General features: G+C 46.8%; 1 pseudogene across 1 annotated transcript; it reads right to left on the bottom strand.

Moving 5' to 3' along the window:
- Positions 1–309: 309 nt before the first annotated feature.
- LOC146184739 (zinc finger protein 711-like) lies at positions 310–3514 on the bottom strand (annotated as a pseudogene). The gene is made up of 3 exons (XR_014708430.1): positions 3481–3514; positions 1766–1934; positions 310–1408 (listed from the first exon to the last, which is right to left on the bottom strand). The product of XR_014708430.1 is annotated as a zinc finger protein 711-like (transcript).
- Between the last annotated feature and the right edge of the window lie 6834 nt (positions 3515–10348).

Raw genomic sequence — 10348 nt, 5'->3', positions numbered from 1 at the left:
ATATAACTGAGCCTATAGCTCTCGGTAAATATCCTAAAGTTCCCGCGTGGGTTGAAGGTTCATGTAGCACTACGCGCATACGTTACTTCAATAGCCTATAACGTGTAGCTGTACTGATCAAGAGATCACTTCATTTGGAAGCCAGTTAGGTCCTTGAGCACCTTACATATTTAAGGGCGATGCATACGTACTGCACAGTTGCTGAACGTGAAGTAAAGAACGCAAGCTTACAAGGAAATAGAATGACCTGAGACCCACATTAACGAGCGGTATATAGGAGATCAGAAAAGATGTACGATACAAGCCACAGATGATCGCCTCCGTTTAATTTCGCACGCATGCGCCGAAAGGCATTAATAGAGCCGCTGAAAGGGTATGCATGCTGCCGCACAGAAGGCAGCGGGCTCCGGCTAGGATCGTCGCGCATATGCAGGGTGACTGGTCGTGTCTAGAGTGCGCTCTTCTGCTTCCTTCGTGACCGGCCGTGGCATGAGATGCGCAGTCAGTAGAGTGCAATAGAGGAGGATTTCCCTCCGCCCGAGCACGACAGCAAGTATTGCGATGCGAGCATCCTGTTTTGGGATATCTTATCAACGCATCGAAGCACTTATTTTTGATAGCTCGTCGTGAAGCGACGCATTCAATTTGAGCCTCCCACCCACGCACTAGGGCTCCTCCAGGTACAGTGAAGAAGGCAATTTGACAGAGCTATGAGGAGCAGCCAGTTAGTGTAACATTTACGACTCGCGCCGACCAGAAGCAGCACCATTACATGGGACATTTTCCTGTCGCTCTTTTCACAGGCGTTTCTACGGCGCGCTTCGCTCACGCACTTTATTTCAATGCACACGTGATGCTCGCGGACATAAAACTATTCTTTTTGGCTGGAGGAACCCTCTTTTACACATCTGCACTCCTATTCGGTCTTTAGGAACGCCTTAGTAACATGAGCGCACATAATTTTTCAGATACACCATTATCTGGAAGCCCTTCCCGCAGCGTGGGAAGTGCAGCGGGTACTGGCCAGCGTGCACCACCCTCTCGTGCCTCAGGGCATCGCTGCTTGGCTTCAAGCTCTTCTCGCACTGCGAGCAGGCGTAGGCCCTCTCGCCCGTGTGCGTCATCATGTGCTTGTTGAGGCTGCTCCTCCGTGAGAACCCCTTTCTGCAGCGGGGACACAAGTTCGAGACAACCTTGCCAACGACAGTGTGCATGACTGCGGTGATACGCCAAGTGTGGTGCTCGTGTGAAGCGCTGTCCGCACTCTGGGCACTCGTGCGGCTTCTCCCCCGAGTGGACCATCCGGTGGCTGTTGAGAGTCCTACGCCGTGCGAAGCCCTTCCTGCAGACGTGGCACACGAAAGGCCGCTTTCCAGTGTGGGTCCGCTCATGTGCGGAGACATCGGTACTGTATAGTGTGGGGATGAAAGGGGAGAGGGTACACTGTGAGCATGCTGGCTTGCAGTGGCATCGAAAATAACAACATTTAATTATTCTTTGTTCATATGCGAATCCTGCTCTCACTGTTACTTATTCATATGGGAGGAGGGCGAAAAGCAATATCGTATTTTTCTTTTCTGCTGCCATTCCATCCTGAAATAACTGCGCACTTTCTTTTGGTTCCTGCCCTCTCGCGCCCGTATTGATCCGAGATAATAATGCGGAGGCCTCTACCATATGCATCAGCGCTTATCTTCTGCAAAGGCAAACTGTACTATCTACATACGAATATTTGAACGAGGTTGAGGGTAGAATTTCGTCTTACTTCTTGTCGCTGGAGTAGGGGCAGTAGGCGCAGTGGTGCCTTTTGTGCGGCCTCTGGCGATCTTTGTGGCACCTGTGCTTCTCCAAGAGATCTCGCGTGGAGAAGAGGTCGCCGCATGTGTCGCAGGGAAAGATTGCCGGCTGCGGGCTGGACTTCCTCTTTCCATTCACTGAGGGCAGAAAGAGCAGATACCTTGTATGAAGATTCTGGGGAAAGAATCGGCGAAGGTTGCAATTTCATAATGACCGGTCGTCACATCGACACACTTTTTAGCACAGTTACCATCGGTTTGCAGTAAAACTGACATTTGAGCTAGTTGGTAAAGGTTGCTGTACTCATGCAGCCGCCAGCAGACGGTGGCGCGATGGTGCAGTTACAAATGTGCTTATGTTACTACAGCGCGTGGCTCGTGCCATGGTCCTAATTCTGCTCAGTCGCGGTCGCTATCTGATCGTATGACTGTTATACGAGCTTCCCTCAGCTGCGCATGATTTCTTGCCGTCTCTTTTCTTTTTTTGTTCGCTTGCTCGATTTATGCATTTGTTCAAGAAGCAAGAAGTGCTATTTTGATTTAAAAAAAAAAAGACAAGTTTTGTTTTTGCAAATATTTAGCACATGATTTTAGGCAAGGGATTTTTTTTTTTGTGAGCTTGCACTTGAAATTTTCAAGCCCTAAACTGAGGCCTCCAGAGCATAGAAAGGCTTTATGCTGCCTTCAAGTCACTGATATGTCAGGAATAAATATTTGGAGTACTCCTCCGCGACTTTAGGGCGCTGCTTACTAACCGGCAAGACCACAAGGGCGAATAACAAATTTTGTACAGAATGTTATTTCACGTAGGGTTCTAAAGGTATTTTCAGAGCCACTGCTGTTGAAAAAAAAAGGCTGATTTTTTTATTTATTATGATGAACATAATCACATATACACAAAACAATTTCTAGGTCCCAAGTGTATGAAATACTTCTTACTGTGTATCCACTATGCAAAATGTATTAATGACCAAACATATCTTTACTCTGTTGTATCTTCTCTGGGCGAAGACCGCTTGCCGTATGTATATATATAGGGTAACAAAATGTGCCTGAAAGAAAGGTTTAATCGTCATTCATTTATTGCCCGTAGATTTCGGGTAAATCTTGAAAAGGAAGTGCATGAGCACAGATGTGCTGTGTGAGAGACCTTTAGCTATTGATAAAACTAGCTAAATCTTTATAGACAACTAGCTATAGCTCTGTTATTTATAAAAACGCCCTGAATGTACCTACATTATAGGTCTCGGGGGAAAATTAGCGCTATTTTTTTTCTTTGCTTGCAATGATATGTATTCCAAAATAAACCATAAATATTGAAATTGCTGCTGAATACGACTGCATGTATTCCGGCTAAAGGTTGAGGCCGAGAGTTTCCCGTAAACAAAACCGCGACATCAAAGCCGAACATGTTCACTGCGTATCAGAACGGAGGGACACGTTTTAACACATGTAAACCTTGAATCGGAATGCGTCAACAATTTGGGCAATGTTCTCGTACAGAGAAGCACGTCTCGGCAACATTCCGAATTCAAGGTGCTCGCTCATGGGCAGATCATCAGCTTTGCTTCGTAAAATCTAAATCATAATCGCAGAGGTGGCTCAGTTGTTTGAGCACCCGCCTCGTGTCCTGTAAGTGCGGAGTTCGATTCCCATGCAGTGTGGCATTCTACACATCGATTACTGTCGACCACAAACTTTCCCTCCACCTGGTGCATGGCGTATTGGGGGACAAGTTCCAGAAAAAAGTGTCTCTTTGCACACTTTAGTTACAGCAGAATACCTCGTTTGCTAGCACTCATTGATAAAGTATAATACTAATTGTTATTATAAACCAAATCGTCATCACCGTGCAAAATCGGATCACCCGAAAAATTTCCAGACTGATGAATGCCTCAGTGCAGCGGTGGCGTAGCGGTAGAACATCCGCCTCGCATTCAAGAGGACCGGGGTTCAAATCTTGGTGCCGCGCAATTCTCCACCGGATGAAAAAAAAAAAAATCCGCGTGTCGATGGAATTGCATAGACAGGTTTTAGGTGCGACCTGATGCCGGTGAACACCTCCGGCAACGCACTCCCTCACCAGAACAGGAGTTGGCCACCCTGGTGCAGTAATTGGCCGCAACCTCCTATGATAAGCTCCATAAAACCCCGGTCCTCAGTCACCAGCGGCTGCGGAACAACTGACCACGGCGGCGATCAGACCTGTGATGCAGCAGGGGGTGCTAAGAATGCCTGGCTCCGCTGGACAGGCCGCCATTGGAAACTGACCCTGGCAACGTTTAATGATAGAACCCTAGCTATTGAAGCTAGCTTAGCAGTGCTGTTAGAGGAACTAGAGGGCATGAAATGGGATGTCATAGGGCTTAGTGAGGTTAGGAGGCCGAATGAGGCATATACTGTACTGAAGGATGGGCATGTACTGTGTTATCGAGGTTTACCAGAGAGGCGACAACTAGGAGTAGGTTTCCTTGTCAATAAGTATATAGCGGGTAATATAGATGAATTCTATAGTATTAATGAAAGGGTTGCAGGCATCGTAATTAGGCTTAATAAGCGGTATAAACTGAAGGTTGTACAGGCCTATGCACCTACATGTAGTTATGATGACCAGACAGTTGAAAGCTTCTATGAAGATGTAGAATCGGCAATGCGAAAAGTAAAGACGCAGTATACTGTATTAATGGGCGACTTCAATGCCAACGTAGGGAAAAAACAGGCAGGAGACAAGGCAGTAGGTGACTATGGCATTGGTTCTAGGAATAGCAGGGGGGAGTTACTAGTTGAGTTTGCAGAGCGCAATAACTTACGAATCATGAATACCTTCTTCAGCAAACGGAAGAACCGGAAATGGACATGGAAAAGTCCTAACGGAGAGACTAAAAATGAAATCGACTTCATAATGTGTTCAACCCCCGCCATTATGCAAGATTTAGAGGTAATCGGGAAAGTGCGATGCAGTGACCACAGGATGGTGAGGTCCCGAATTAGCCTAAATCTGAAGAAGGAACGCAACAGATTAGTAAGAAAGAAACCCATAAACGAATTAGCGGTGAGGGGGAGGGCAGAAGAGTTCAGGATCTCGCTACAGAATAGGTATTCAGCTCTAACTGAGGATGGCGACATTAACCTAGAGGCAAGGAACAATAATTTCAGAGATATCATTACTGAGTGCGCGGTAGAAGTAGGCGGTAGGATAGTTAGAGACGATACCGGTAAGCTGTCTAAGAAGACGAAAGATTTGATTAAGAAACGCCAGAGTATGAAAGCTTCCAATCCAACAGACCAGATCGAATTGGCCGAGATATCAAAGCTAATCAATAAGCGCAAGGTGGCCGATATAAGGAAGTATAACATGGAGAAAATTGAGCATGCTGTAAAGAACGGGGGAAGCCTTAAAGCGGTAAAGAAGAAATTGGGCATAGGCAAAAACCAGATGTATGCGATAAGGGACAAAGCGGGCAACGTCATCACTAATATGGAAAAGATAGTCAAAGTAGCCGAGGAGTTCTATACAGATCTCTACAGTAGCCAAAGTAGTCAGGACCGTAGTGAGATTGGCGGTAGGGGAAAACAGTCAGACGTTCCACCAGTGACGAAGGACGAGGTCAAGAAAGCACTAGAAACTATGAAACGGGGGAAATCAGCTGGAGAGGATCAGATAACTACAGATTTGCTGAAGGACGGGGGGGATATCGTGCTAGAAAAACTGGCCACCTTGTATACGCAGTGCCTGGTGTCATCGACGGTACCGGAACCATGGAAGAATGCAAACATTATCCTCATTCACAAGAAAGGGGACTCTAAGGACCTTAAAAATTACAGACCAATCAGCCTACTGTCTGTTATGTATAAGGTATTTACTAAGGTAATCGCTAACAGAATCAGGACAACCTTAGACTGCAATCAAGCAAAGGATCAAGCAGGGTTTCGGAAACGGTACTCTACTATCGATCATATCCATACCATCAATCAGGTGATAAAAAAATGCTCGGAATATAACCAGCCTTTATACATAGCATTCATTGATTACGAAAAAGCATTTGACTCAGTTGAAACCTCGGCGGTGATGCAGGCATTGCGAAATCAGGGGGTAGACGAGCCGTACGTGAAAGTGCTGGAAGATATATATAGTGGCTGCACAGCAACCATAGTTCTGCAGAAAGAAAGTAACAAAATTCCTATAAAGAAAGGTGTTAGGCAAGGAGACACAATCTCTCCAGTACTATTCGCGGCTTGTTTAGAGGAAGTATTCAGAGACTTGGAATGGGAGCAGTTAGGGATAAGGGTAGATGGAGAATACCTCAGTAATGTGCGATTTCCTGATGACATTGCCTTGCTAAGCAACTCGGGGGATGAACTGCAAATAATGATTGATGACCTAGACAGGAAAAGTAGAAAGGTAGGCTTAAAAATCAATATGCAGAAGACTAAGGTAATGTTCAACAGCCTCGGGAAGGAACAGCAGTGTGCATTAGGTAGCGAAATACTGGAAATAGTGGACGAATATGTCTACTTAGGACAGGTAGTAACCGCAGATCCGGACCATGAAAAGGAAATAACAAGAAGAATAAGATTGGGATGGAGCGCATTTGGCAAGCACTCGCAGATTATGACTAGCAGCTTACCGGTATCGCTCAAGAGGAAAGTATACAACAGTTGAATCTTGCCTGTACTCACCTATGGGGCTGAAACGTGGAGGCTAACCAAGAGAGTTCTACTTAAGTTGAGAAGAACCCAGAGGGCTATGGAACGAAAAATGGTAGGGGCAACATTAAGAGATAGAAAGCGTGCAGAGTGGGTCAGAGAAATAACTCAAGTTATCGACATTCTAGTAGAAATTAAGAAAAAGAAATGGACATGGGTAGGACATGTGGTGCGAAGAGAGGATAACCGATGGTCGCTGAGGGTAACAAACTGGATTCCAAGGGAAGGAAAGCGTAGCAGGGGGCGGCAGAAAGTTAGGTGGGCGGATAAGATTAAGATGTTCGCAGAGGTCAAGTGGATGCAGCTTGCACAGAACCGGGTTAAGTGGAGAAATATGGGAGAGGCCTTCGCCCTGCAGTGGGTATAATCAGGCTGATGATGATGATGATGATGATGAATGCCTCACCTTTCGCACGCTGCGTCGAACCTCGTAGCTTTCCAAGCAGCCCCAGCTTTCGGGCGAACGCAAGGCCGTACCACAAGAGGAGCTCCTCGCCGGCTCCCACGGCTTTGGGGGTCCGGTAGTAGATATCGCCGTGACGCCTGTAGGCCACCAAGTTCTGTTCCCGCGGACTAGGCGCGCAGTTAACGTAGCGCATCCAGTTCTACTTGTCCAGCGGGCGACCATCCAACAGGAACACTTTGCCGTCCTTCCGAACCTGCGGACAGGCAGGCAAGAAACCGGGTACATATTGTATATATAATATTTATATATTTCATTTTTTGTACAGAAACCTTTGTATTTGGCAATAAAAGTTTCTATTACCACCACCTCACAGCCGCATTCCTGCCATCGATGACAAAGAAACTTGCAGACATGTGAGCTTTTCATTCGTAAAGAAAAAATTACGAGACATGCGGCCAAGAAAAGTAATAAAGGGGGCTGAAAAGGGAAGGAATATGACAGAAAGAATGTTTGATAAATGCGCTTCATCAATGTTGCAATCGTAACTCTTTACAGCGTCAAAGCTAGCAGCGGTGTCATTAGCTACACGCTATGAAGCTGACTTAAAACGTGCTTCATACAACGCCAATGTGTGGCATCATGGCGCCGCGATTTTTGACGGGCAAATATTTCGCTACGGCAAAGCCTTTGACCCAGTGATCTGAGGCGCAATCAATCGATGCGCTTAACGGAAATATATCCTGATGCTGCAACGGCCATACATCATGTGATACTGGTCTGCCCAGAAAGTAGAGAATGCCAGACCATTGAGAAGAGACACTACAAGGACCCTTTGCGTCACACCGGAAGGTAATGATTAACGAGGAGTGGATATCATTAGAAGTCGAAAAATGTGTCATAGGTAATAAAGCTTCCAATTGGCTGGAGAGAACTGAGACACTAAAAGGAAAATGCCCCCTTGTGACCACCAGCAAAGAAACCACAACTTGGGTGACTTGAAGTCTGGCTGTTTGAAGGCGGACGTGTAGGCGTCCATAAACACAGCCATAAAATGGCACAAAACGGCTGCTAATGCCACAGCATTGCTGTGTGATTTTATTTTGCAGGTACGCATCTAACACCTGTAACAACGAACGCATATACCCTAACAGCTGCACTGGTGGCTCGTAAGGTGTCTTCAATCGCAGACGATAAAAAGGCCTTATAAACGGGCCAAAAAGACGAAATATTCTTCCATAAGAGAGATTTTCCTTCAGTTCTGTAGCACGTTCATCGTGTTCAGTAGTCTTTGTATGCAGTGATTTTCTCACGTAACTGCACAAAAATTCTATTTTCCTACACAAAATGTCATTATCAACACTGCACATTAATGGCCAAATACCGACAAAGACTTCTGCGGCAACCAGCATTTTTGGTCGTTTTTTCTGCTAGATTGTGTCAGACGCACCTGCCAGGTGTAGCAGTTTCCCCCTCCGTCGTCCGGCACCTTGACACCCTCATAAGGTCCGAAGTAAATCCTCTTGGCGAGTGGCGTAAGAGTAAACACGCCATACTGGGCCCCCTTGATGCTAGATCAGCGTATGCACAGCCCTTCGGGGACCATCTTGTTGGCGCGCAGTGGGTCCCCAGCATCAACCTGCGAGCCGTGTGACAAGTTCAGGATGAGTAATAATCTGGGACCCTTTCACATAAAGTAGAGCGAACACAGCACGAGGTAGTTAGGTTTTTGTTTAACTCATACGGCCGTGCATCTGTCAGTGAGCTCGTGAAACGCAGCGGATTACCCCCCGTCAGTAGGCACAATCGTGTCTGCCGATTACAGTTTCTATTTCAGCTCACAAAAGGTCACTATAACATAATACTTCTAATTATTTTGTCTGCTCCCCAGGGTATAACACGAAACAAAGGTACGCACTGACACTAACTTCCTTTATTGCGCGAAATAACTGCTTTAAATATTCTTTTTTCCCGAGAACAATTACTTAGTGGGGAGAACTTAACAGCGAGACTGTTACCCAGAACAGTGTAGTAATGTTTGAAAAGTGCCTGCGAATGCTATGAATTTTATGAAACGCAGGCACGTCCATACGTCTTGGTTGGCTTTATATGAGGGCTGGTAGCTTACGCTCTAGCGTCATATCCTTAAACGATGAGCTTAAGTATCCCCAATAATGTAGCACCTTACACTGATAGGGCGAGTAAAGATACGACGGGCTTCCCAGCAGTGGATCCGTCCGAGATAAATGACACTTGGTGGAGCAGCTTCTTAATGACCCGGAGAACTTTATACAGACTATATACAAGAGATGATACAAGAGTCAAGCCGGATTTGCTTCCCCAAGGGAGCAACAATCAGAGACGAACGGCAACTGGCCGCGCCGGCCACGCCGACCGCTAAAGCAGAGCGACAAGGGACTCCGCGTCCCCGCAGTCGAGCTGGCGCCTCTTGCCCCAGCTCCAAAGCAACCACTACTCCCAGCGCTCGCCAGCGCGAGCGTCCTCCCACAAGGAGTAGCTCCAGCCAAAAGACACCCGGGCGCAGTCCCGCGCTCCTGAGATGAGCCGGGAGCATGCCCCTTTCCACAAGTAAAAAAAATAAAAACACATTTTCTGCAAACTGTCTCCTCGGTAACCTTCGCAAGGCGCACCAGATGCACGCTACACATCGCAGTGCAGCGCGACAAAAGCCTGACCCCCCTTCGCGGGTTTTATGGCCTCCGGTCGCTCCCACTCGTGCAACGGCACAGCGGGAGACCGCGCTAATGATGTCCGAGGAGAGGCAAAAGGGACGCTTCTCCCATCTCCAATAGCAAATGGAAAATAAACTCAGAGGGGGGTCCGAAGGAAGCGCTCGCATTCTAGAGCTAATGCTCTCCTTCTAGGAACTAGAACGCGACATGCAGTTCAACACTAGGCCACCCAGCTGAGAAATTCTCCCAAAACACAAGTACAGATATACATCAACACATACACGAGGGTCTGGCATAGAAACTTACACAGACAACCCAACAACCAGTGAGGCCGAACAGAGCACGGGCCTTACACGTTCCCCCTAAGAGGATGATTGAGCTTCCAATGCGCTCAATTAGACTAAAAAAAAAAGGCCGCAATAGGCTTGCTCTGTGAGGCTCGCTTTTAAACGACAGCAGCCGCCTCTGCCCGCGGTGACACAAAAGTACTCTTCTGCCTAAATAGGACCCAGTACAGAAAACAAAAGCATGGAAAAGTACCAATAGGATGCGAAAACATATCTGCTTAGCGCGTACACAGTCACAGGCGCTTGCATAACCAAACAGTTCTCAGACATGCGACTAAGTCACACACACTGTAAAAGATGAAATCTGTCAACAGAAATCAGTTCATCTTGATCGTCAGTTCTCTGCATGTTGAGAGCTCACACACAGCTTCGACGTGCCCTTCCCCCATTCTCGCACACTGC

The sequence above is a fragment of the Amblyomma maculatum genome, chromosome 7, assembly GCF_055883805.1.
Source record: "Amblyomma maculatum isolate TAMU_Amacu chromosome 7, ASM5588380v1, whole genome shotgun sequence".
NCBI lineage: Eukaryota > Metazoa > Arthropoda > Arachnida > Ixodida > Ixodidae > Amblyomma > Amblyomma maculatum.
Note: the sequence above shows the minus strand (reverse complement) of the source record. Positions and strands in the feature narration are given on the sequence as shown.